Below are 23,671 nucleotides of genomic sequence, written 5' to 3'. Positions count from 1 at the left end.
TCTCTCTCTCTCTCTCTCTCTCTCTCGCTTCTTTCTCTTCTCTCTCTCTCTCTCTCTCTCTCGCATACACGCATATAGCAGCTGTTGATTAACTGAAACTACCCGCATAACATTGATCAATCAACGTACGACACGAGGAAAGAAAAGGGAACGGCATCTGCCGCTAGACGGGTGACGGGTGGCGGGTTAGGGGTAATGCAAAAATAGTAGAGCACCCGTTCCATTGATATCCGCGGTTATTCAATCTATAACCCGCTTATTCGCGGTGCCCACAAATCCCTCATGATTGAGACCGTATTTATTGCTCTCCCCACGAGGGCAACATTAGACACAAAGTAACTTTTCAAAATCCTCTGAAAGAGACATTTAGGATTTGGATAATATTTTATTACATATCCTAAAACCAAAATCAATATTAGAGTGGTTTATAGGCTACTGTTCGAACTCCAGTCTATCTATATATCAATGAAAGTGACAAGTTTTGTATGAGCACACTTCTTAACCTATATACTAAGCGAATGTTTGATCTACAGACTTGAAATATGGTGTATGGGAGATTCATACATGAGGAAAATTTTTAAATCCGTTTTCATCTGGACAAAAAAAAAACTTCTTATAGGTCTAAATTGAGAAAAACTGGTGCGTAAAGTCATAGGATGTTCTCTTGTTTGCTGTTTCAGAAATGCGCAGACGTGAATTGTTTGCATTACAGCTGACTTATGCTTAGAACAAGTTTAAAAACACTTTTCTATACGTGTCACGCTAGTCTAATTGTTATCTTACTTGAGTTACTGTCTTTAGGTTAAAATTTCAATCGCAGCTCGGTTTCTTTTCATTTTACTTAGAAGAAGTGTACGGTTCAGAAGAAAGCATAATATTTTCATGCACTTGTCTAAGTTTTTATATGAATTAAAATATAATATTCATGCGTATTTTACGGTCGGGCAACGTCGGGCGACTTGCTAGTAATCCATAAATCGATCACGAATTGTCGACGTCATTTAAACCAGCTCAATTGAGGTACATAAAATGAACTATAAGAAACGGAAACTCAAAAGAGTTCTTCATTTATATACTATTACACTGTTTTGTTGTTTGTTTCTCCGTTTGCCGATTCAACTGCAAATAAAAAGGGAATAAGCAGAGTAAGCATTACTAAAACCCTGTTTTTTAATGAAATGATCATCTTTAGTTAATTATTACGTGTAATTATATTCATGCAGATATTCTACATGATTTATACTTGCGTAATATTTGCGTAAAAATTTAAATCATTACTACATATAAGATCCAATATTATATAATAATAAATACGAAATCAGCATTAATCAAAATATGATACTAAATGCATTTTATGACTGGGCAATGCCAATCGGCCTGTTAGTATATATAATATAATAATAAATACGAAATCAGCATTAATCAAAATATGATACTAAATGCATTTTATGACAGGGCAATGCCAATCGGCCTGTTAGTATATATACACACACATACATAACCCGATAAGCTACTAAGTCTCACCCCTTTACAGTAGAGATCCCTAGGTGCAAGAAAGCCTTTTACTCCAATAGTTTCTTCCCCAGAACTGCGGGTCTTTGGAACTCCCTTCCGGGATTCTGCTTTCCCAACTGCACTGATATGCAGAAGTTCAAGTGTAATGTTAACAAACATCTTTCTACTCATCTCCTTTCATAATGACCCTGCTAATTAAGTCCCTGATAGTAACCCCCTGCTTCAAAGTGGCACTGTGCCTTGTTTGGGGTGCAAATTGAATAAAAAAAACAATATATATAACAATATATATATATATATATACATATATATATATGTGTGTGTGTATATATATATATGCATATATATGCATATATATATATGCACATATATATGTACACATATATATACACATGTACATACACATATATACACCCCCATATATATATATATATATATATATATATATATATATATATATATAAAGGGTGACAAAAAACAAAAGCTAAATGGAGGCTATCTAGAACATATGCTGTAGAACGGAGAAAAAAAGGCCAAATACCATAGTGTTTTGATGTGAGGTTTTGAATATAATAAACTATTTATGGCCAAAGTTTCATTTAATTCGGAGAAAACACTAAGAAACGGAGCCTAATTAGGTTTGGGGCCCGTTTTGGGGGGTCATCCTGTATATTACTTTGATATTTCTTAAACCGCCGATATTTAACATTACCGAATATATAAAATCTACGTACTAAAATCTTAAAACTATATCAGGGCACTTAATTAGAATAAAGTAAGACAAAGAAAGCGACGAACTGAGAAAAACTATTCCATTAAATGAATTAAATTAAAAAAAAGACTAAAACTGTACAAAAGAATAATACTTCAAAGAAAATCAAAGTAAATGTTCGCATCTAACCAGTATTTTCTTTGAATACAGACGACAATGCCTTAATTCACAACTCGTCCTCACTTTCTTTTCGATTACACCAACATAATTAAAGATAAAAAAGTATAAGAATACAAGAAAACATAAAGTAACAATAAAAATGGCATCCTCTTCAAAAATCTGAGACAACAAAATGAAAGGCATACGAATGTCAAAGAAATGAAAGCATGGCTTCCGTCTTGATTGAAGCCGAGACTTGAAAACAGAACGAGTTCTCACGAGCCTCGTTGTGAAATAAAGCAAATCAACATTCGGTTTGTTAAACACATGTAAACTCACTTGTGCCACTGGAATGGTATGATTCCCTATTATTAGACACTTGTTTGGCATGTAATTTCTTTTATTTATTTTTCGTTGGTCTGTTTGTAATGTAGATTAGCAAAAGTGTCTGATATTCTCTATTGAAATGTTTGCGTCTTTTATCAGCACCCACATGCTATTTGTAAATCAATCCTTAGTGCCAGGATTTGACTTGAGAATGATAGAAACACACGAACGTTTACAGTTATTTTATTCATTGCCATTTATTGCTTACACTGGTTTGCAGGCTCGTCAGATATATTTCTAAGATAGTCGTTTTTAGTGAGGCATTCTTGTATTAACGGAAATTAGGAAAAAGAAAATAAAGAAAGAAAAAAGAAAATTAATTACTGGAATGAAAAAGGAATGGGGGACAGCGATAAAGACAACTAGATGGACTAGACGATGAAGAATTACTGAAATTAGAAAAAAAAGACAAGAATTGGGAGGAATGAGGTGAAAAAGAAGACAGAGAAGAAGATGAAAAATTTCAAGAATCAGAAGAAAAACATTTAAAATGAAGGGCAAGAATGTACTGAAGAGTAACAAGAGGAAAAGACATGAACAGGAAGTATGAAAATAAGAAATACGAGAACAAGAAATAGATGGAAAAGATGTACAAGAATGGAAATTACAAGAATAGCGACAAATGTAAGAACAAATATGAGAAGAAGGAGAAAAAGAAGTGCAATAACAGGAAGACGCACAAGAAGGCTTACGAGAACAAATAATAGAACGAGAACTAGTAGCAGAAGAAAAACAAAGAAAAATACAATAAAAATCAATTAGAAGAAATGAAAAAGTACAAGAACAGGATGTGCAAGAAATAGAAGTACATAACAACGAAGACGATAAAAAACAATAACAAATACAAGTACATTAGTAAGAACTTTATGAAAAAAAAGAATAAGAACTAGAAAAGAAAAAGATTACAGGATGAGAAAGAAAAACAAACGAAAACTACAAAACAACAATGCAAAATCAACTACAACTAATAGTTCTGATGTAGAACAAGATCACGAATGAAATTTCTAAAAAAAAATTTCACTCATCCAAAATTTTTAATTTTATTTTTTACATTTATTTTTATTCCGGCATAATTTTTTTTTAAACCTCCAATCCCTGAATGTATCATTAAACTAAATAGAACCATCTGAGAAATAATAATTTTCATGGCAAGTTTTTATCTAAGCTTCGGTCTATAGTCTCTTTATCAGACTTTCAAAAAATCACTCATCTAGCTACAACCATTGCCAACAATTTTCAAACTCACCATTCGTGCCTAAATATAAACGCAAATTCCATGAAAATCATTTATTACTTTTGATCTGCCAGCTTGTTCTCTACTAGTCTTCTGTGCATCCAATATACAACATAGCCGTATACAAGTTCAATGTAAACAAGTTATTTATTTGGCGGTAAATGCGATGCTCGCTGTTTGTAAACAAAACGGGTTGAGCACTATAGAAATGGTGGACAATGTTTGTTTGAAATTGACATTTTTGGAAGCTATTTACGGGCGCCTCTCTCGTGGGTCGATGGGTAGAACTGTCAACGCGATTGTCGTAGGTGCAATCCTCGGCTAGAGAGGTGCTAGTCTAGACACACTGATGAATTGTGATACAACGAAACAGTACTGTATGTGGATTACTACAATATATATATATTATATATATATATATATATATATATATATATATATATATATATATATATATATATATATATATATAGCGAATTAAAAGAATACGAATAAAATCGATTCTTTAAGAGGAGACTTATCGGGATAAGGCAAAGCTCAACAAATTGATTTGGAGCTTATATGAGTATCAATGAAATAAGAAAATGGCAATATAAAAATATATACTAATGTATATAGATTTATTCATTTATTCAATAAAGATGATACATCAGTTAGGGGTGCAGGATAAGTAAGACCTCTTTATACTAAGGTATTTTGAAGCCTAATGCTTCTAATCAGAAAATAAGAGAAGATGCTAGTAAATATATTAAGAATGCGACGTCTAGTGATTAGGAGCGAAATAATTGTGTATTGAGAGATAAAATATTGAGAATGTTTGAGGGTGAGATAACTAAAGGGATCTTAGTGAAATATAGGGAGTGTAGCTGTTATTATGTAATGATAGCTCACTCAAAATATAAGTATCGCTAGATGTCGCATCCCTAATATGTTACCTAGCATCTTCTACCTTCTTCTAATGAGAGTCATTAGGCTTCGAAATAACATGGCATAAAGAGTATAATATACTCTTTCTACACCTCTAAATGATGTATCAATCTTTATTGAATAAATTAGTAAATCTGCATACATTAGTATACATTGTTCTATTGTCATTTTCTTATTTTATTGATACTCTCTCTCTCCCTCCACATATATATATATATATATATATATGTATATATATATATATATATATATATATATATATATATATATATATATATATATATATATTACTATCATTATTTTAATATCTACAGACACTAGCGTTTTATCCTTTTAGGAATAATCAGCGCAGGTAGACGCGATTACCGTCGATCGGAATATTCGAACCAGGACACGAAGTCATCTCTAACTCCATTTGAAAGGAACAAACCGCTCGGCCAACGTGAACTGCGGCGAGAATATAGTTGAAATTAACATTGATATAAAGCGTAAATGTCATGATCAAGTGATTTTAACATGACGAACTGATCACGTGGGTTTCAGATTTATTGTTGTATAGCAGGGGGCTCATATTTAAGAGATGATGCGGACATATATAACGGGTACATTTATAATGGAGGTAACGATTCTGATGATGAGGGAGAGAAGACATTTATATATATATATATATATATGTATATATATATATATATATATTATACTTCTTTTAACACATATTCGAAGAGAAAGAGATACTTCACTTCTGATGATGGCGGGGACACAATAATACTTGAAAGGTTTACACAAGAGTTCGTTATAATTGATGATAAACACATTATCTTTTTCTGTTTAAACTGAATGACGACACGAGACAACACGTACGAAACATGATGATGACTTCTTTATTTATCGGATCGACCGGTCGAATGACGTCATGAATTCAGTTATCTACATGTTTAATCTTCAACCCCTTCGCCTCTAGGGGGACTCTCCTCTGACTATGTTAACTCTTGGCTGATCAATCTCTCTGACTTACTGGCTAATTGACTGACTGTCTGACTAACTAACAACTTACTGACTGACTAACTGTCTGACTCTAAAATCCGAACCCCTAGAACTATATGGAGAATTGCCCTTTGTCTATGACGTCAGAAGCGTGTTTTTCAAACGTGACTAATTTCACGTGGCTGTTTGTCCAAACACACTTTTGATTACAAAAGAATCCTTTGCTAACCTATTTTTAACCTAACCTATTTTTTAACAATATTTTCTTAATTTTCACTGTTCATTCTTTTACTGACATATTTAATATTCAGAGTTCTAAAGAATGGACAATCAACTCCTTTTTCCGATATAAACATATTTAACTATTCTAATAGAATTTAACAATAGACTAAATTTGTCACATTCCATTTCTTAACTTTGCCTAAAGGGTTCGATTATAGGCTTATCTTAATCTCATTTTAACTCATCTAAAATATTTCTTATTTATATGGAAAAGGGGGCATCCTTTCCATGTAACATTATTTCATTTCAACGTAAAGTGCTGAACAATAAGAACCCAGTTCTTAAAGGACACACATGTAGTAAGATACATACTATGGATTATATAATAATTTTATTTGAATTTTCGAAGACGCAGATTAGGCTGTCGATCTCCACATTTCCAGAGACATGGTATGTTCTTATTAAAGTCAAGTTCCCTAAATTTGATAACATGGCAAAATTCCCTTAAAAGAGTTCTTCTGTCAAGGATAGATAAAAAGAAAGTGTGATGCAGGGTATCTAAAAAGTAACTGAAGCGTTTGGACTGAACTTATTCATTTTTAATGATACTTTTCTGTAATTTCAACACTATCTGACTAACAATTTGGGAAATTTAAAAACAGGAATGAGAAATTCAAATAATCTTTATTCATAAAACATAATGTCTTTTAAATGTTGCCCATTTTCAGCTTCGCATATTTGTGCTCTTTCCAGAACATTACTCATGATTGCAGAATATATGGATTGCGATTTAACTACGTTATTTCGTTCCTAATGTTTTCCTTCAATTCTTGCAGGGTTTTAGAATTGTTCAGATAGACTCTTTCTTTATTTTCTTAAAGTTATTCCCACAAGAAAAGTCGAAGCTAGTCAAGTCTAGGGAACCTGGTAGCCGTTTGATATTGCCATAGATAATGTACGAAGCTGAAAAAAAGCAACATTTAAAAGACATTATTTTTATAATTAAAGATGGCTTTAATTTTACATTGCATTTTCAAAATATTTCAATGACTTAGTCAGATTGTGTGAAAATTACAGAAAGATAGCCTCAAGAATAAAGAATCTATTTTAGTTCAAAATCCGTCAATGACTTTTTGGATAGCCTGCATGATTACAGATACTACACTTTATCCTAGTCCAACGTTATCAGTGTATCCGAACTAATTATAATAAGTAGTATGCATATATATATATATATATATATATATATATATATATATATATATATATATATATATACACACACACACAAATATATGTGTGTATGTGTGTGTAGATAGATAGATAGATAAATAAATAGATAGATAGATAGATATAATGTATGTTCCAAAAGTAATGGCTCTTGATTTTATTCCATACAAATAGATCAGAGATGATTGTAAATTGCATTGTCACGATGATTGAACATGTATTGATGATCTGAGTGTTTCCTCTCTCTGTTGCAGATATTAATGGTATGAGACTCTTAGAAAAAGCCTCTTTTATGGACCTGCATCAAAAGCTGAAATGCGTCATTGAATTTCTGGCAAAATTGCATTTAGAGTTGTGGTGACTTTAGAGAAATGAATTCTGGAGACAGAAACCTTTCTCATATTTATTGGCTGACGCTTGTCTTCGTAGCTTCTCAACCTTTTGAGTTAAAAACAAAATAAAAGAGGCTTTCCTTTTGAGACACCCCTCGTATGAGAAAGCATGGTACGGACGTTATGCACAACCATCGTCTATCACTGGTAAATGTGCATTAGGAACAGTGGTGACTATGTAGAAAAATTCTGGATGTAGTTTTAATGTTTCCACTCCTGCCTTTATAGCTCTTCAACTTTTTCAATAAAAAATAAGAGACTTTACTTTTTGAACGATAGTCGCATATATATATATATATATATATATATATATATATATATATATATATATATATATACATATATATAAATTAGTCCTCGCGCGAAAGAGCAGGACACAAAATGTTTTAAATAATAATAATAATGATAATAATAATAATAATAATAATAATAATAATAATAATAATAATGATATTAATAATAATAATAATAATAATAATAATAATAATAATAATAATAATAGGATAACAATAATAAAGATTTTCGCTGGCTAGGATTACTATTGGCCGTAACCAGTTATACAGTCCTTTTGAAATTTTCATCTCTATTTTTCTCGTTAACTAGTGAATATTTTTAATGAAACCTATATGAAATATGTTCCTTATTAAATTGTAAAGATTTTCTATTTCGAACGAAGTTTTAAAAAATTTAATCTAAAAGAATATTTTAAAGTTTTTGTTAAGAAAATTCAAATTTTCTCATTATACAGACATATATGACAAAGAGGGAGTTGCAAAAAAGAGTTTTCGTGTTGGAGAAATACAAACTTAAACAGAGATAATATTCAGACCTGTAATAATACAAAGAAGGTGTGCTGTGAGGAGAAATACAAACTGAAATAGAAAGTTTGAGAGTTTTTATAAATACATGCAAAAACATATTCATTTTATTAATCCAAATTAATAAATTAAATAAAATATAATCTTAAAAAGATACGACACAAGTTAGAAAAGCATTTCATCCAAGGCATGAAAATTGTTAACAAAAATGTTTTTACTATAGGCTTTAAAAATAGGTACAAGATTCAATTTGAAATTTATTTATCTTCAAAGTGCACTTTTATACATTTTACAAAGTAAGGTATAAAATTTTTATACCTTACTTTGTAAAATTTATAAAAGTGCGCTTTGAAGATAAATAAATTTTAAATTGAATCTTGTACCTTTATTTTAAAGCCTATAGTAAAAACATTTTGTTTAACAATTTTCATGCCTTTGATGAAATGCTTTCCTAACTTGTATATATATATATATATATATATATATATATATATATATATATATATATATATATATATATATAACTCAGTTGTTATATCAATTATTTAGGTTTTTCTTCGACAATGCAAATCTCTGCGACTACTCACATAATTGATGTTTCTCTACATTTCTTCCAACCGCACCCAATGTGCTCTCTCCCTGTTTGTGGACAAAACCTCACCCATGCCAGCCAGTCGAAAATCACTGTGCCCCACCCTACATACCCGGCTCGGTGCGCGCGTGTTCCAAGAGACGCAGGTGCATCCTCCAGGCGGATGTTAATTACAAAAGGTCATCCGTGTGATTATGGCTATAACAATTTTATACAGCTCAGCCACGTTTTCTTTATGTCTTAGGCGGGACATTCGCAATCGCAAATGAAGGGTAGAGGCGCACTGTGCTGTGTGATAGAGATCTTAGCATTATGGCAGACACGGAAACTCGTTTTTGGTGATGTATTTAAGCAAAGATAATCAGAAACTTTATTAGAATTACTAGCAGGAAAATCGTCAGTGTCCGGGATTGAATAAGACCATGGAAGGTCTAACACCATATTACACTTTCATATATTAAGCCAGTTTTGTGACCTGGACATAATGGAATGAAAATTATTGTATTAAGTTACTGTTAGTTTGTCTAGCCCATTTGTTTTTGTTAAATATTTGTAAATGAGAAAATATTTCGTACTTAAACTTTACCTAACATTACGCATATTATCTTAAGAAATACACGTAATATGTGTAGATATGTTGAAATACTTACTTTCTTCCTGTTGTTTTAAGCCACTATTTTTTACTTGTGATTACTCCAGCATATGTATACATTGTAAGTGTGATCTAAAGATTATCAACATAATACTTAACAGAATGGTTAATTATTCAGCATGGTTTAACAAAAACAAAATAAATAATCGAAGTATGTTCAGGTCACTAAAATGCAGTTCTAATTATAAACTTATGCTGTTAATTTATAATATTTTGGAATGTAGTATTGATGCAGCATTGTCCGTGTGTAGAGGATGCAAATACAATGCCATTAATTTGAACAAATCGCGGTATTAAAAGTAATTAAACTATGTTTCGCTCATTGATATCTGTAAATAAAGAATCTCACGGCCGGAGATTAATTCCTACTAAATCCCCAAATATTATGAATACGGCCATAGTTCTGTTGACTATCATCTATATGGTTGTAGGTTCGATTCCTGGCTCGGGGTAGGTGCTAGCCAAGCTGAACTACTGAGCAGTGATACAGCGAAACAGTCTGTGTGTTGGTGACTTTTTTAGCCATACTATTTGGGTAGAGCCGCTTCCTCAACTATCTCGTCCGTTACTTGCTAAGCATTAAGGGAAGCGCTTTGTTTTTACTTGAAAAAACAAACAAAGCACTTTAAAAGTAACGACAAAAATATTTGTATAAATAGACATGACAGAGAAAATGAAACGTTAAAATAAAATGATGCCCTGAAGTAATTAACTGTGGATTCTTACAGCTTGAGCGATTTTGCTAATTTCTTTTGCTTTATTACAAGGATTAGTTTCAATTCCTTTTATGATTTGCAAAGAGTGGTCTTCCTGAACAATATTTACTTGCCTTTTTTCCGGCCGGGATTTATATATCCTTGCACTTATCGTAAACTACTTTGTGATCTTTCAGTAATATTTTAAGCACCTTACAGCAAATTACTTCCTGTTTTGGGTGAGGTAATTTCCAATTAATAACACAACAAAATAGACATAATACTCTCCAAATTATGCGCATATTCTTGACCATTTTATACGTACTGCTGTTTAAAAACAACAAATCAAAAATTGCTATTATTATCATGAATTTTGACAAACTATATTTGGGTTGTGCGATATTGAGGATTGTGTTTTTGTTCCATGATTAGTAAGTACCATTATTAATAACTACCATTATTAGTAATTACCATTATTAATAACTACCATTATTAATAATTACCATTATTAATAACTACAAGGCGGGCGCCCGACCTTGCCGGTTATAAAATAAGATTGATATATTTTAGCTTATGAAGATTTCATATTTATTGTTACCGAACCAATTATCTATTGAATATTATATTGTACTGCTTTCAAATGTAAAAAAATTACTTGGGTGCCATTGGCTAGAATCGAAACAAAACCATTTAGCGCCAAAGATACACTCACTACTGTTTGAGCTACAGTAGCATATAAATAAAAAAATTATAAGCTTAAATTATTAGTGATTATTTTACGCATGGGCAAATTAATAGAAATATCGGCAAGTTGAAATAGACGTTTTGCATTTCAACTTTCCCAAATCTGTACGCGTTACTCGTTTATCCAAATCAAGATTTTACTCGATATAAAACATTCTTGGGTAAGATTACAATTTGCTGTTAAATTAAATATGATATGGGGAATAGTTTAAGTGTTTTGCGTAAAGTATTTATACACAGACGGGCACAGATTCATCTACTCTTTTATTTATATAGAATGATAACGGGTCAGTTTTGGAAGTCCACTTAAATAGGTTAGATGTATTTTGACCAATTTATTTAAACAACAGCATTTTCATTCTTGAATCTTCGCCCATTACATTTACTTTCGCAATCAGCATCTATACATTTTTCTCCTTTTATCTATCTGTCCTTTACATTTTTTTTAGAAACTACTTGATCAATATGGCTGAAATTATAGGAATAAAAAATTAATAAGTGTTAATATTTAATGTAAAAAAAAATTGTTTTTAATTCTATTTTAAACCATAAATTTGAAATAAGGTACTTATTCATAATTTTACCGGACAAAATTCATATTTAATTTACTCAAACGAGTAAATGCCGTACGAAATCTAAAAAGTTGAGTCACTATCATATTGCAATTTCAGTTTGAAGTTGAATCAGTGCTTTCTCAACTGGCACTCGACAATTTGAACGATTGCGATAGAGTAAAAGGGCAAGAAATAAGAAAAAAAATATAGACAGATAAGAAGAAAGAGAATAAGAGAGATCGAGTAGGATAGAGAGAGAGTGAGAGAGAGAGTGAGAGAGAAAAAAGTGTTTGTAAGAGAGATAAAAAAGAACTGAGAAGGGGAGAGGCAAAAGAAAGGGTTAACTATTTTGTGTAAATAGCACACAACGATGCCAGACATTTGGCTTCGTCACGAAAACTACCGGAAACTAAAGCGTCGCCATAGCAACGATTTCCGCTTCAGTATTTCCGGTGACGCTACTGTGTTAATGAAAACGACACGAAACGTGCAGTGCTCTCCATGTAGTCTTATGTGCAAGAAATAGACTACACATTATTCATTGATATGCTCATGCATGTGCGAGCGCGTCATGGCTGAGTATGGTTCAAATGGAAAACCACGTCATACACAAACAACATCTATGAATATGATAATAAGCGTTGACAAAAGAATTAATGCACAAGATATATAGCCTTATCTCGAAGACTTCTATGAACATTATATATATATATATATATATATATATATATGTTCAAACACAAAATATATGCATATGTATATATGTATATATATATAATATATGTATATATATAATGCATATTCATATATATATATATGTATATATATATATAATATATGTATATATAATGCATATTCACATATAAAAAAATCTTAACGCGAATGTTCTTTTCATTTGGTACGCACATAATAAACTTCAAAACGGCTCACGATTACCTAACTCGACAATACAGCATATTCATTTGAAATTATCTCTATATATTAAAAATTAAAACAATTTTTATGCCTGTTTTACATAAGTTGATAATGTTTACAAAAGAATTTAATGCTTCGTTCTAATTATAATTTATTGTCACACACACACGCACATATCTATCTATCTATCTATCTATATATATATATATATATATATATATATATATATATATATATGTATATATATAGGTGTAATATATTAATACATATATGTAATATATATGTAATATATTAATATATATATATATTAATATATATAAAACATTATAAATAATATACCTGCCCGTATATACGAAAGTGAACTAAGCTACAAAAAAAAAACAGGAAGAAAAGAAACTATTCGTACTAAGAGTCTCAATCAACCTATAAATCTTCTACCAAAACTTTCTATTCAATAATTTATAAATTAGTTATGTATACCTACTTATGAAAATAATATCAACAAAATTATAAACCACCATATATGTCTGTATGTAGGAAACTAAATTAAGCTACAAATAAGGAAAACCAACTAATTGTTAGGAATAATCATAAATTAATTAAATTTTTAGTACGAATATTTGGGTTTAATGACTTTGATTAAATTCAATATGGCGTGATGGAAAAATATAAAGGTATATATACTGTTTCTCTTCAAATTTTCCGATTTTCACCATGTCAAATCAGATTTTAATTCCTTTTGACGGATTGATTGTTGCTATTTCTTCTGATGAGTTAAGGACATAATAGATTCACTAATTGATATAATAATTAATTGAATGATTTTGCGCTACGAAACAGATACTGTCAAGAGATATATGAGTCAACGTATTTAAAGGAATAAGCAATAAGATTGTCAACATCATTAATTTTGGAAATAATTTTTTGCACACACACACACACACACACACACACACACACACACACATATATATATATATATATATATATATATATATATATATATATATATATATATATATATATATATATATATACTAGCATTTCGGCCCGCCGTTGCCCGGGTGTTTGGAGGTGTATGCTGAGCAAAAAAAAAACAAAAAAAAAACGGTAATTGTTTTAACTTTGACCCCTATTATGACCCCTTAACATTTATTGTTTTGGACTCAAAGCAAGTTATTAAGTTAGATTCATGTCCAAGGAATCTATATCTTAAATTTTAAGTGTTTAGACCCAAAATTGTCGGAGGAGTTTGGCAGAGTTCTCAAAGGTCAAATCGTTGAACTTTGACCCCTTAATCTCCAAATTTTTGGCCGAAAACTGATCACAGCGATTTTCCCAAATCTCAGTACCCAGTATATCAAATTTGGAGTCTGTAGACTGAAAATTGACGCGTTATTGCGTAGGGAAATGTACACAGACAGACAGACAGACACTTTCACTGTTATATATATCCTGTTTGGATGTGTATGTTGAGCAAAAAAAAAAGTTGTAGTAGGAAGGCAGGCTCGAACCCGTACCGCAAAGGAGGAAAAGAACAGGGTAAAACCTAACGTTTATGCTGTTAGGAACACCGCCAAACAGGAAGCGATATTTTTTTAAAATTAAGGCTAGACAATCTAAAGGAGAGGATAACTTTACAAAATATCGGCGAAAAAAGTGACCCCCCTGTAGAAAAGTGCCTAGTTGAAGGGGAAGATATTAATGGTATAAGCCAATTTTTCGATATTTGTCGTATGAAAAGTCAAACTTTAAAGCGATACTGATCTTGGTAAAATCGGTCGCCTCTATTGAAAGTTTAAGAGAGACATGCAAACAGACATACATACATAAATACATTTATATATTGGTAACTAAACATTTTCGACCCAAACTGACGAAAAAGCTTGCCCTATCTCTGAATACCTTTTATGTAAACTTTCAAATATTTAGACCAGAGATTGCCTGAGTAATTTAGAAGAAACCGCAGAGGTCAAATTTTTTAAAATTTGACCCCTATTATGACCCCTTAAAATTTATTGTTTTGGGTGCAAATCAAGTTATTAAGTTAGATCCATGTCCAAGGAACCTATATCTAAAATTTCAATTGTTTATACTGAAAATTGTCAGAGGAATTTGGTAGAGTTCTCAAAGATAAAATCGTTGAACTTTGGCCCTTTAACAGCTAAATTTCTGGCCGAAAACCGATCACATAGATTTTTACCAGGCCAGAATATTTGCGAAAGAAAACCCGAATAACAAGAAATATTACGTAGGTATGACTTCCTTAGATTTCGAAACCCGATATTATGACCACAAAAGTACATTCAACAATAAAAAACACCGCATGAAAATAACACTAGCGAATAAATACTGGGAACTCAAAGAAAACGGACATTCGCCGGTAGTCGAATGGAAAATAATAAGACAAGCTACCACGTGTAGGGATCTAGACGACCCATGTAGATTATGCCTTCATGAAAAATTTGCTATCCTTTACTTTAAAGAACCCCAACATCTATTAAACTGTAGAAGAGAAATAGCAAACAACTGTGTCCACAAGATAAAAATTACTCTATGATAGCGATACAAAATAGTTTTAAAACTAACAAAAACAATAGAAAATAAACAAATGAATAAAGATAATAAACATGAATATACATAAACGATCACACATATATGTATGTATATGTATATGCATATATATGTTCATATATGTATGTACACATATATATATATATATATTTATATATAAACATAAAAACAAACACTAACCTAGTTTTAAAACAGATCAAGAAACTAAATAGAGCACACACAAAGGAACAGGTCAACCAGATGCCAAATAGGCCTTTGTCCGATAAATGCATGCTCATTGGCTGATAGGAAGGGCGCGGTGGATGCTAGAAACCTTATTGGCTAACTAAGAACTCAATAGAAGAGGAGCATATAAAAACGATAAACAACCACAGAATTCGCGCATAAGCCTGAAGAGTCCTAGAATGGATGAAACGCGGAATATTCAGTGTAGCTTAATCGCCATATATATTTTATAAATTACTAACTAGCTCTACCTACGGATTGAGCACTTTTGAAGTAAATACTTAAAGTTCACGCATAAATCTATACTTTCGTATATTAATTTTATGTGAGTAAATTAAGTAGTGATCGCTTATGACTAGCTAAATCGGCTCCGGAGAAAGTCATTTAACCGCATGAATCACAGACATGGTTCAGCAAAGAAGCCTCTGACAGACCTGACATATCTGACTGATGTTTATTCCAGATCACACGCCTCATTTTTGCATGCTCAGATTTTTTCTTCTCAAAACTATCCCAGCTATGGTAAAACGTGGATCGTCGCTTTGGACGATCATTGAAAGCACTCTCCCAGCTAAACACACCAATAGATTATCCTTGAAGCGTTTCCTGGGTTTATGTTGTGGGCGCTTTCTTTGTATAATTTCACCATAAAACAGGCGCTTCATCAATCTCTCATCACCCATCTTTGTCAGATGTCCAGCCCACCTAATCTAGTTTCGTATAATCAACATTTCGATACAGGGTACGTCAAGTCGCAGCACATCCGTTCTAGGTGTAAAAGAGTTCCACCTGATGGCAAGAATGTGTCTAAGAAATTTTTGGTGCACTCTCTCCCTGAATTTTATGTGTCTACCATAAGTTGTCCAGGCTCCAGAAGCGTAAAGCAGATACGGTAAAATACTATATTGATAGGCACTGATCTTCGTACGAAGAGTTATACCCCTGTCAGACTACACTCGCTTCTTTAAGCTACCAAAATACTTAGTAGCACGCTGTATCCTATAGTTGACCTCAGTATCCAGCGTTCTTTCTCTGGTAAGCGTGCTACCCAAATACACGAATGTCTCACTCATGGGAAGCCTCTAGTTTTGACAAAAATATTTGGTTCCACACACAAACTACTGGCTAGAAGTATCAACATGACCGTAGTTTTCTTAAGGCTAAAAGTAAGCCTTAAGAACGCACAGATACCTGAATACAGCTCCATGATGTCCTGCATATATCTCTTACTATGAACCACTCTCTAAGCATATACTCTGCATACCCTGCATATCTCTCTCTAGATGTTGATCTAATACGGGGAGCCTGGCTTTTACCAAATGGGTAACTATTTTTTGTCATTTTAGGCGCTGTATAAGCTCTCTATTGCCAGTCGTCCTAAACCTCCCCTTGCTATTGATATTTTACTATGCCGATTAAAGAAACGTGTGGTTGATGATGTGCAGTTATTGGTACAAAAAATTCATGCGAAGACCCCCATACTGTGGGTATTCAAAATCTGGCAAGACTGGGGGAGGCTACTATATACAGATATGTGTGCTACTTTATAAAAAATATATACACTGCGTATCAAATTATTAACGACTTTACAGTTTTCTTAATATTTAAGGAACGAGTGAAGAAAAATCCATGAAACTTTGGGAAAATGCTTACAATAATATTCAGCTACTCCAGTAAAAAATAAAAGTATTTAAAGCAGTATTAGCGAAACTATGACAGAAGATAAGGATATCTGTTGCTTTCAGTGTGTCAAGTTATTAAATGCGTTGAGAAAAAACACAATATAGCCATAACTTGTCTATTGAAATAATTTTCAAACATTCAAGGAATAGGAAAAATACTTAGAAGACAATAACTACATAGCAATTACTACGTTGATATAATTAGTAGGGGATATGCGATCCTTTTTTATGCATTACTTCTGAAACGTGACCTTTATGAAAAACCTTGGTCCACATAATTTGTCAAATTTTTTATTTCATCAACAGTTATTCCTCGCGATACCTCAACTATCTTTGCTCTTAAATTGGGGTCCACTTGTATAGAAACGCCGCTTCATGATATACCAAAGGTTCTTAATTGGGTTCAAATCTGGCGAATTCGCAGGCCACTCCATCTTCCGTAGGCCAGAGAACTCCAGTTATTGCAAATACTATTTGCTTTTGTTTGCTGCATGTAAAAGAGGCATTATTCTGCATAAAAATAGTAGTTCTTCTGAACGTCAACTTTTGCTTTTTCAGCCATGGGCCAAAGTGCTCCTTTGGAAAAGCTATGTAAGCATTTGGCGTCATTTTTTACGCCTTCTGTGACTTTCCATGTGCCAACTAAAGTACCTCCAATGATCCCAGCCTAAATCATTATCCCAGCACCACCTTTTCGGCGCCTTACACGCTGATGTAGATGTCGTCCATCTAGGATCAATTCCTTGCTCCAGTGATCTGGGCCATCAAGAGTGACATGCACGTCATCCGTAAACAAAACTTTGGAAAAATCCGTTTTCATGTTGTCCTCTGCCCATTTTCATCGGGTTTGTATGTTATGTCGCCTTAATGGAGGCTTTGTCATAGGCTTAACAGACTTTGCCATTTCTATCAGAAGGAAACATCGAGTACTTTTTGAAACATTCTTCAATCCGGCTTGATCAAAGACTTCTCGACTTGTCTGCCCAGGGTTCTTAGCAACTTCGCGTTTAATTAGGAGTTGAGAACGGCGTGAAGCAACTCTAGATTCCCTTTATCATCTCTCTTGCGTACCTTTGTACGGTCCTTGACAAAGTTCTCCACACTTTGTATTCGTATCATTTTCGATATTTCAAGTGTAGTTTTACTTTTTGCTGTTCTGTAATAGTACTTCTTTTAGAACTACTCAAACAACCTTTACGACCCATTTTATTGACGAAACAAACAACCTTGCTAATAATTAGACACACATCAAATACCGTGGATTCAGTAATTGCGATGGTAAATTGTTTACATTGCACAGAACAGTGTGAAAATTTCACAGTACGTGCAGCTAAGCATTGCCAACGTTTCCGAAGCTTTTGATATGAAACTACCGGTAAGTTTCTGAAACTGGTAGAAACATGTTATCTAATTAACAATTTGACGCGCAGTGTATATATATATATATATATATATATATATATATATATATATATATATATATATATATATATTGAAACATCAGTTGGAAATATTTACTGATTTAAAACCACCTGAACAGTGAGAATTATATATATATATATTTTTTTTTTCTCTCACTGGTTTTCCAACTGAAACCAATTTCCCTCTTTCCTCATTCGATTCTTGGCTTTTACTTTATCATTCTGACGTTTCCTCTTAGAGGGTCAGACGATAAGGCCTTAAGGAAATTTTAACAATTCCACCTGCCCGTTTTTTTTTGTTTCTTTGATCTTTTTGATTTAAATTAAATTATGTTTCCTCTGAAATTTCTCCTTCCATTTTGCTGTACCAAGAATTTACTTATATATATATATATATATATATATATATATATATATATATATATTGGCACAATGTTTGATATGTTTGATAATTCGCTGAGAGGTTAAATAACTGTGAACTATGCTCCACCACTCTGCACACACATGGCTTTACATTGAAGAGAGCTGAAGATACGGTCGAAAGTTTACTCTTTTAGAAAGATTTTTAAACATTGTGTATTCCCACATGACTTGCGTGCAAGATCATACATTTTAATCGCTTTATCCGTATACGCCGTATTTTTATAACGTTTATGCATTAATAAATGTTTAATCTCATTTAACTATTCCTGTAATTGACGCTTGTTCTGTGGCTTGTTTCTTGCTAGTGGAGAAAGAGATGGCTTCGTTGCTGGGTTCGAACAACACGACCAGCGGCAATTAAACTATCTGCACCGTTGATTCCGGAAGGAGTAAACATTAGTATCTGTAAGTATTAAAAACAATTATTTATGATTATATATCTATATCTATATACCTATATATATATATATATCTATATATATATATATATATATATATATATATATCGGACAATGATTTTCCTGACATAATATTTGGGTCCAAAATAATTTATCGCCATCCGTCTACATCTACCCCCAATCCATACGTCCGTGGGCAAACCCTAATATCTTTTTTCTTTTACATACATTGACACATGTGCTTATTTAACTTTTCATCGTCCGAGTCCAATCGATGACAAAACTTCCTCTGTTCTCCGCCGCGGCCAACTCCGGAGATTTGTTGCCAGCGATGGCTGAAAATCGCCCGGCCCATTAGAACACGTGTCATCAGCTGTCTTATCACACATCTATTATTCAACCACCCGTTTCGTTCTGACAACATGCTGTCCAAGTTCCCAACCTGGCCTTTGAATAAATGATAAGGGGATTGCAGTGCGCCGAACAGACCGTTTTCCGCTACCAATCAACCTGCTGGCTTCAGATTTATCGATATCTGTCTCATTCCTACCTACACATCTTCCCTCTCTTTCTCTCTCTCTCGCTTTTTCTCACAGTCCTATAATCGCTTTCTATTTCTTACTCTCTATTCTCAATTTTTTCTTCTATTTCCCTCATCCTACTGAGCGTTTCCGTTTCATTTCTTGTATATTTATTATTCCCATTTCTTAAACTTTAAATTTTCTTTCCGCAATTCGATTTTCTTCTTATTATAGTTCATTAAGTTTTATATAAAGTGTCCTATTTCTGTAAGACACAGAAATAGGACAGTGTATAATGTTTTTGTTAATCCCTCTATATACTCTTTGCTCTCTCTTTATATATATATATATATATATATATATATATATATATGCATGCATATATGTATGTACATACATATATTCATGCATACATATATACATATATACATACATACATATAGAAAGATACATACATACATATATATGTACAGACATACATATATATATATATATATATATATATATATACATATCTACGCGTTGGCCCTTTAATTGTAAGATGAAAAATGATCAATACAAAAAGTGGCTTTGAGATTATATTGTGTTTAATTTTCTTGGGAAAACATTTTCTTAATTGATGAGTGAAAAAATAAACACCAGGAAGCCTCCAGAGCATAACTGCTAGAACTACTTAAAATTAAGAAGGTCCTCCAAAAAGCACTACTAAGTTTCTTCCTCCTCCTTCTCGAAAATAAAATATTTTTTAGTAAGGTCTTAATAAAAAACGTCAGAATCTACAGGAGCGCTACTAAACGCACTAATTATTGTCATAAATATGAGCATAGTTATATATTAATATTTTAATCATTTTTTTTTCATTTATTTGTTAGGAAAACACGTAAAAATAAGTAAAAACACAAATATATTTTTGATCTTGTGTATGCTTTGAATAGCAGCATTGGCTTTTACTATCAGACTTAAGTCAGAGCTGCGATGAAATAAATAAGCAGACGGTGTTTTTGAAATCGGAAGTCACAAGCAAATGGACGGTTAAAACGCCCTAAGCAAGCGAGCTAATCTGACTATCTCTCTCTTTCTCTCTCTCTCTGTCTCTCTCTCTCTCTCTCTCTCTCTCTCTATATATATATATATATATATATATATATATATATATACACGTAAATATTTTGTTCCTTAGAAACGCCGGTTGAGCTTGATAAATATATTTCGACGGAAACCGTCATCTTCAGTGTCTTTTTTTTTGCCATGTTTTGTTGGAGCAAAGAATTAACCGTTTGTAGTTTCTACGATAGTTTTTTTTAAGTCTCGGAACGGTACGTGTGGTCACGCGAGATTTACGTTAAGATTGTGTTCCTTAAAAGTGCCGGTTGAGTTTGAATTAAATACGATACGTATTATATACGTTTGAAGCCAGACACAACGCATTTTCACAAAATAAACAGATATGTATTTTGTTAGAAATTTATGTTAAAGTCCGACAACAACATCGCAAAAAAAAAACAAACAAAAAAAAACGACATACTGAAGATGATGGTTTCCGTCGAAATATATTTATGGACTTTAATATAAATTTCTTACAAAATAAACAGATGTTTATTTTGTTACAATGCGTGTGGTATGGCTTCAAACGTAGATAATAGGTATTATATATATATATATATATATACATATATATATATATATATATATATATATATATACAAGGAGACAGAGAAAAAAGGAGAGAAATGAGATTGATGGATAGAAATAATAAGTGTACTGTTGTCTAAGAATAGATATTATTCCTTAAATCTGTGGTTTCTAGTGTGAAATGTGTGTGAAAATGTTTTAGAATTTTTTTGTTTTATTTTGCTTGCGTGACGATTTTGCTTTAGTGCTGATCTCGTGACCCTCTGATGATCTGTATGTAAGAAAGATAAAAATATGTTTTTTTCCTGTTTGTTTGTTCTTCTTAATATGTGCATTGATTTTTTGTCGGAAGTAAAAATATAATCAAAAGTTTCGTCAACAAAATTTTAAATACCATTTTGTATTATATATGTGTGTGTGTTTTATTTTTACCATTTTATCTGTTTGGCTACAATTTTCGTATGTGGATCATGTTTACGATCCAACAGCCTCGTCAGAACTTACAGAAATGTTAGTATTTGAAAGAAGTGTTTTAGAGGACATACGAGAAAAAAAGGGGGTAAGAGATAATAAGGAGGAGGGAGATATGTATCGACAATATTTAAGTTTTGAAGATTAAAATGCATTAGATTGTAGTGTGTGGGGGGAGATAGCAGATTCAGGTAGGCGAGGGTAGAGATATATGTATATATGGAGGGGGGTGGAGAGAGGATCTTAACAAAGAGGGGGGTAAGGAGAATTTCAATATTTAGGTTTTAAAATTTTGACGGCTTCTGGTTGTTTATCCAGGTATATGAAATAGATGAGAGAGAGAGAAAGAGAGGGAGAGGGAGAGGGAGAACGGGTTTGTGCATTTGTCATATGTGTTTGACAAGCAAAAGGTTCCATTTAGAATGTTTGTAGTCGCTATAAGTCGACTCGTCCATTTTCATTTGAGTTGTTTTAGGTAGTTAAGGGTTAATACATACGCCAACGCACGCGCAAATACGCATACATACAGACACATGCATATGTACATTTCTACACATCAAAATACAGACACACACGCACATACATATATATAAACAATGTATATGCAGACACACATGCATATATTTGCAGACATACACACACATACACCCAACTCCTAGACACATATACATACTCATATACATATATATATATACATATATACATATATATACACACAACTACATATATACATATCCGTGGAGATATAGATCTCCAGTAAGAAGTAGGTCTACATATACATACATACATATATATATGTACATTTCTACATATCAACATAATACATACACGCACATACATATATATATAAACAATGTATATGCAGACACACTTGCATTTATTTGCAGACATACACACACATACACACAACTCCTAGACACATATACATACTCATATACATATATATATACATATATACACATATATATATACACACACCTTCATATATACATATACGTTGAGATATAGATCTCCAGTAAGAAGTAGGTGTACATATACATATACATACATACACACATACCCATATACACGTATATACAATTATATTAGTATACATATTCATAAAAATATAAATATACAGATATATATATATAGACATATATATATATATATATAGACATGTGTATTTTTATACTAAGTATATAAAGTAAAGTTAGGATAAATAAATAAATAAACGAGTGTAGTTAATAATGCGAGGTTAGGTAGACGCATTGTAAGATATGTTCAAAATACATGTTGTTGGTTTAATATTTAAGGGTCTGTATTGATTTGTTTTGCTTATTGAATAGGGATTAAGTTATATATACTATACTATAAACACAGACACAGACACAGACACACACGCACACACACACACACACACACACACACACACACATATATATATATTTTTTTTTTTTGTATAATATATACAGGAATTTACATTTATATCGGTAGTCGGTACCGACGGTTTCAAGCCCGGTAGTTGAGGACTGCTCTTAATGTCCGCCTCAGGCTCTCTTCAGCCGACTCTCATCTGTCTCTAGCCGGAACCGGAACTCTACATATGCACA

The 23,671-nt window shown here is 32.2% G+C and overlaps 1 protein-coding gene across 1 annotated transcript in view; it reads right to left on the bottom strand.

Moving 5' to 3' along the window:
• LOC145297075 (uncharacterized) overlaps positions 1-23,671 on the bottom strand; it is a 214,829-nt gene that overhangs the window by 54,048 nt on the left and 137,110 nt on the right. The window lies entirely within an intron of this gene.

This window comes from Euprymna scolopes, chromosome 17, assembly GCF_053919585.1.
Source record: "Euprymna scolopes isolate OS-2025 chromosome 17, ASM5391958v1, whole genome shotgun sequence".
Lineage (NCBI taxonomy): Eukaryota > Metazoa > Mollusca > Cephalopoda > Sepiida > Sepiolidae > Euprymna > Euprymna scolopes.
This window is presented reverse-complemented; position numbering and strand designations above follow the sequence as displayed.